Source organism: Schistocerca americana, unplaced genomic scaffold (genome assembly GCF_021461395.2).
Source record: "Schistocerca americana isolate TAMUIC-IGC-003095 unplaced genomic scaffold, iqSchAmer2.1 HiC_scaffold_43, whole genome shotgun sequence".
Classification (NCBI taxonomy): domain Eukaryota; kingdom Metazoa; phylum Arthropoda; class Insecta; order Orthoptera; family Acrididae; genus Schistocerca; species Schistocerca americana.
The window spans coordinates 1,630,344-1,637,263 of NW_025726159.1; positions in this window are offsets into that span (position 1 = coordinate 1,630,344).

Consider the following 6,920-nt stretch of genomic DNA (forward strand, 5'->3'; position numbering starts at 1 on the left):
TCATTTGGCTTCTGCTATAATCGTATAAGTTAGTATTCTATATTTGAGAATGTAACAGAAAGATAGCTATGGGGAAGATAATGTGTATCTCCTGAAACATGAGAGTGGATTAGGTAATTTATGGTGGCATATGGGCAATTATTCTTACACGATTGTTGGGTGAGTGTGAGACAGAAGGATTACACTGGTACATTGTATCCTTCGCCAACCACTGTTGGGCGGATTGTTGTGGGTTTGTTTGGTTGTAGGTTGCACTCAGGTGATGAAGTTGTCTACAAAAAGACAATAGCGAATTTCAGAAAAACCTATGTGAGATCGGTGCAGAAAATAATATTTGACCTGACTGTAGACAAATCTATTACACAAAAACCTACATCTAGATCTACATCGCTACTTCACAATCCACCTTACAGCGCTTGCGGGGGGTACTCCAAACCACTACCTCATTTCCTTTCCTGTTCAACTCGCAAACAGAACGACATCACTAGAGTACTGCTCAGGGGCTGTGAAAGGAGAAGTTACAACAGCAATACAGCCGGCCGAAGTGGCCGTGCGGTTCTAGGCGCTACAGTCTGGAACCGCGAGACCGCTACGGTCGCAGGTTCGAATCCTGCCTCGGGCTTGGATGTATGTGATGTCCTTAGGTAAGTTAGGTTTAACTAGTTCTAAGTTCTAGGGGACTAATGACCTCAGAAGTTGAGTCCCATAGTTCTCAGAGCCATTTGAACCATTTGAACACCAATACAACAAACCCGGAGCTGCATAGATGCCGATTCAAAGGGAATACTGGGCCAATTACGTCATGGTTGCTCTACGCTCATGTCTAGCTTCTCAATTCTGTCATGACTTAAAGGACTAAAGCGCTGCCGAAACAATAGCAGGCCGCGTTTGGAGATTTACGGCAAGTTTCAAACAGTCATCATTACTAACTAACAAGAACCTCTCGCGAGGAGAAGACTACGCCACACATTGCTAGGAAATGGGTCAACAAGTCGCTTCCGACAGATACTGCCTCCATTAGCCGCGGGCTAAATGTTGCTAAATTGGCGCCTTCCAGCCGACGACCCATCTTCTGTCTATCTTCTAACTGCTACCAAATGCCTCAATTCGGGAATTATGGTCTGTGGCTGGGCCACCTACACACCATGCACTCACCCCCTGTGTGGGCGAATTCTGTTGTTGTTCATTGTTTTAAGGCCAGTTCCCACTAGGGCTGCTGCCGCGCGTCAACCCCCCCCCCCCCCCCCTCCCCCGTCAGCGGCGTGGTTGCCATGGAAACGGCGTCAGCGGCACGGCGCGGCGGGCTCTGCGTAGCGGTTTGCCCATGTCGAACCGCTTCCGCTGCTGCGTGACGCGCTCCAGGCCGCGCCGCCAATCACAGAACGCGCTGAGCGTGACGTCTGGTACGGAACCCCGGGCCACACGAACTTTCGCCGAACCGCTGGCGCGGACGCGGCTGCAGCTATGAAATACTTATCATCCGATTCCAAGAAAACTATTCGGCAGAAAAATTTCATTCTTGGGCATGCTACAGCCCGATATCTTCTCTCGATAAAGGACAGAATTTCTTTTCGTTATTCGTCGTGGTTACTTCTTGTATCGCATTTACGTAAACCTTTACGCGAAATTTTAATGAGTGTGCAGAGGTAAAAACGCATTGCGAGGACTTTGCGTACAGTTCATTTTAGGTAATACATTATTGCATATGAAATTTAGTCAACATATCGAAATTGTTTTTAAAGCTGAGAGCAGATCGATAGCTATCACCGTTCTCGAGATATTGAATGATATGTCAGCGGACGGGCTGTGCTGTGACTGCGCGGGCTGCCCTACAACGCGACCGATACTTCGTCCTGCTCGTCGTAAACCATGTGGTTGTATCAACCGCAAATTTCGTAAACGGTTCAAGAAATCGAAACTTGTTTTTTTGCAAACGATAACTTGTGAAAAGTCATGTATTTCGTCGCATGATAAATATCGTAAATCTGTTTATCTACCGAGATATGAAAGTAACTGCAGTTTTTCGGAAGGGATAGATGAATTTTTTTAAACAGCATTTAATAGCATGTGGAATGAGAAGTTAAACCGAAACTAATTTGCTGGTATGTCAAAAGATGTAATTTACTAAATATCTACAGCTATTGATTATTTCCTTTGGTAAGTAACAGACTTTTTTTTCTTTATCCAGTGTACTTTACTGATTCAAGACGCGTTTCGCCTTTTAATTTAAGGCATCTTCGGTGTAATCTAGAATGATTCAGTTTTGTTTCGATATGTGATACTTGCAGATTATAAAACAGTTCACATCTTTTTTTACGTGAATGACTGATTACTTACAGTGAATCGAGTTTTTGGCGGACATATACGTTTCCCCTCACCTGGTCACATGCTGGAGGTTGAACTAAAACTTTGATAATGGAACATAAGCACATTTTCATGTTCGCTCTTTTTTTCTTCTGTCACCAGCAGTAGACGTTTTACCGAAAACTCTGATTTGAAGTCGTAACTACAGTGTGTTCACCTCATGTCCCTTCCTGTCTGGTTTGTTTATGTACATGTTGCCAACCTGCAGAATTATTGCTGAAAACTAATGTTTGTTTATTTTTGTTCTCCTTATATCTGTATGTGTGTGTGGCTAGCAAGTGATAGTTATAGACAGTTGAAAGTGAATCCAGTAGTTGTCAGACAGTGGTTGAAAGATTTGGTGTTCAGCTGATTTCAGTTTTGGTTTAAATGTTTTGTGGAGGAGTGCATGGAAGAGTAAATTCACTGCTTCCATTAATAGATAAAATAGTAGAATAGTATTTCAACAGATTATTATCAGAATACTATCACCCAACCCCTTTGTCCTCGCTCTTTGACGCCCCGTAACACGTCCTGTCAAGTAACCCCTATTGCTGTCAAAGTTGTGCCGTAATTTCCTCTTCCTCCTCTATTTAATTCCGTACCTCTTCTTTAGTCACACGATCCTCCTATCTAATCTTCAGCATTCTTATTGACCACCACGTTTTGAAAGCGTCCATTGCCTTCTTGACAGAACTGTTCATTGTCCACGTTTCACTTACTGCACTCCACACAAATACCTTTGTAAAACAGCATCCAACCATTAGAATTTATATTCGATGTGAACAAATTTTCTTTTTCAGAACGCTTTTCTTGCTATTGACAGTCGTCAGTCAGGTTTGCGTCTGCACCAGGAAATGCCTTACAATTTAAAATCTGGTTTTGAAAACTCTGTTCCAAATATATGTTATTCTTTTGTGATTCTTAAGCAAGGTGCGGGCGATGATTACTATGCTCTGTGGGAAATTCTATCAGGTGGCTTCCACTTTCATCCCTTCCACCTAGCCTTTGTGTTCTTACTGTTTTTGTGTACCCGCTACCGTATCACATTTTAAATTTTTGTCTCGCTTAACTATCTGAATAATCTCTTTTATCGTACATTGTTTCAATGTGTTAGGAGATAGTGAACAATCATGAACGGTAGTCATGAAATCTGTTTATGCTGAAATGAGAAAACACGAATAATGAAATATGTGAAAGAGTACATTGTACAGAAAATGCGAAATTGGTATGTCTTCACCCAACTTCGTCTTTCCTTCACGTAGGTGTAAGATATAGTTATTCAAACACACCGGTCGTTTCGGTGGGTCCCACCCCGTACCTCAGTGGCTGTCCGTCATTGGCTACCGCTAGCGTCTGCCGCTTCCAGATGGGAACGCCAATTCCGCGAGCCGCCGCGTCAAAGCAGAAAACGCTTGCCGCTGCCGTTGCCGCACGCCGCGCTGCCGCGCTCTAGTGGGAACCGGCCTTTATACGGGCAACCGTTGCAGCTGCTCGCTATTGCCTCTGAGAGAACTCACACTGCCGCAAGAAGTTGACTCCGCCGTTCATGCTGGTGACAACAGGTCGACTCAGCACGCCTTTGTGTGCCGCGCTCTAAGGTGCATTATGGTATTTTCGTCACAGGAAAAGCGAGTGTATGTAACTGCTGCCTGTATGTCTAGACGCCGGACAACCGCCTGATATTCACCCACCATGATACTGCATCCACGCCTAAAACTGGTTAAAATGTCTCTAAGCACTATGGGACTTAACTGCTGAGGTCATCAGTCCCCTAGAACTTAGAACTACTTAAACCTAATTAACCTAAGGACATCACTCACATCCATGCCCGAGGCAGGATTCGAACCTGCGACCATAGCGGTCTCGCGGTTCGAGACTGTAGGGCCTAGAACTACTCGGCCACTCCAGCCGGCCATCCACGCCTAGGGTGGTAACTGCAGGCCATCGTGACCCACCATAAGAGTCATTCACATCGATAACTACACAGTATATTTGAGTCATAAGTGGGCTTCAGAACAACTTGCTACACATAGGTTTCAGAGATCGGATTTAGTAGTGCCCGCAGGACATCTTATCGTCTCACAGCTTACATAACAGTAATTCTCCTAGTTATTTGTTGGATGATTACAGTCTCCACTGATGATGACAGTAAGATAAGGTAACTTACGTGACAGTGAACTTAGGTTTTGTCTAAAAATCACGGTTACGTCTAGGGGTGAGTGTGATTACCGAAGTATCCGATTATATTCCTACGCCACCTATAAAACTGAGTCTATGGTAGACAACCTCTCATACAGTTTCATCCCTACCTCATTGATTTCAGTCTTCTTTGTACTCAACAAATACACAATCTCCATTTACCATTAGGATACCCTTCTGAAGAAAGCTTACATTTTCTCCGGAAATCTCACTGCTTTCAGTTTCAGGTATTAATCAGCCCTGTGTACCTAATATTACACGAGCTCCACTGCTTTTTAGGAGAGCTCTGAACTCTGCCATATTGTTGCATGTGCTTCGGCAGTTACTTACTATGGTTTTAATAGTTACCCCTGTTGGATGCATTTCTTTGTATCTTATACTGACATTTCCAGATCATGTACAACCATCGTTATCTTGACTGGATGATGTGTGGCCTAATATAAAAGAAAAACCCTTGTCTGCTCCCCACTTACAGTTAGCAGCCTGTGTAGCAGCCCCTGACGTGTAGTGCACACCTGACTCATTTAGTTCCGAACCACCCGGCGTTAGACCAAGTAATCGCAGCCTAGCATATCACGTAAAATTCGAAGACTCTGGAACCACCCTCCACTTAATTAATCACAGTGAATAAACTAAACGAGGTGTCTACATTGTCAAACAGTGTGGTGCGAGCAAACATCCCAAAGATGTTCGCGTTCACATGCGGTTCCTCTTCGTCGAAATGTCTTGGCTCAAACTCATCTAGGGGTTGAACCGCACGTGTCGCATTACACGCCCTAAATTAGACACTTGAGACCGTTTGGTTAAATTGTCTGGCTGATGGCAAGTTTGCAAAATAAAAAGTAAATATAACATATCACAATAGTAATAATGACATCGGGAATTACATTAACGACCCATAAATGATGTAGGTCACACAATTGCGATTTGGTTAGATTAATGTTTATTCAGAAAACAGACTAATAGAGAAAGTGGCCGTATTTATAGTTCTTGTTATACTCGAGCTCATATAAATTTGACAGAGTTCGATCATTCACAATCGCACCGCGAATTACAAGTCCACTGCTCCACCTCTTTAACTATGCGAAAAGCTAGAATTCACACCAGGCGCGCGGCTGCTCACCCCTCAGAGCCTAAGTCCCGCGATACTACACAACGCAAAATTTTCTAAGTCGATTCACTTCTTAGCTGCCTAAAGACCGACTGTCCGCTTTCGCGTCTCAATCCAAATCGTCCACTTTGTGTCTCGAGCCGAACTTTTCCTACTCGCCGAACATCTTCGCTCAACTAACTAGCGCAGTTCCCTATCCTGAAGCCGTCCATCTGATTGGCTACAGATTATTCTACATTAATTAACATTTTAACATACTTCAATAATCAAAGCTTGACCACTTTCACGTCCTAAATAAATTATCAATAATATCCATTCCCTAATAAACGATAAATTATTTTACATAAAACCAATACCATTTCCTTCTTAACTTTGAATGTCACGCCCGTAGCCTTGCACCAATGTGCTTTCTTGTAAATAAGTAAAGAACAAAAGTAACTATTATACACTAAATTTTACAACAAATATTCTATTACCTAATGATTCAATAATGTGTCATGCTGTCATCGTTCAACGTGTTTTGTGTGGAGGAAATGATGATCTAATGCTAGCTGAAAATACTGATAATTTAAACTTACTGTATCTTTTAAACAAATAAAGTTACGGAGTTGATATTTACGACGTTTGTCATTTTAATGATGCGCTTCTATATGAAATGTCGATCGTTAAGATCGACCAAAGCATTCAGATTTTAGCACTCAGGTCTTTGTTACAAAACTTGTTAATTTCACTTTCACCGTAAATTCTAAACTATTATACATATGATCAGTATTCAAGTTTTATTGAGATCACCATGAAATTTTCTGGAGCATGGTAGATTAAAATTACTGTGGTTTCTTTCCCTGCACTACTACAGAATTAAATAATTTTCATAAATGACCGATCTCAGGTCCGCCATATTTATCACTGTTACGTCTCCTTGGCCACAAAAGGCTTCTACTGGGTTTCACTGTGACGAAGATTCTTGTCTGTCTCACTCGCACAATACAGCGCTTAGGCCTCAATAGACAATAGACATCTGAGAGTTCCCCCATCTCGTGGTGAATCTGTGCCCTTTGTGGCATCCGGTCCTGGACGACAGGTCTCGTTTCACAATTCCTGAAGGCTGACTCTTTCGGCCATATACTTAAATGAGAGTGTAATGCTCGTTATCTCACTGTGGGTGCTCGGAAAATTGTGATGGATGCCACACAACCGATGGTACGATTCTCCGACGCCGCGTTATTGTGTGGCAAGTTACTGAGCAAACGAATGTCGTGAGCAG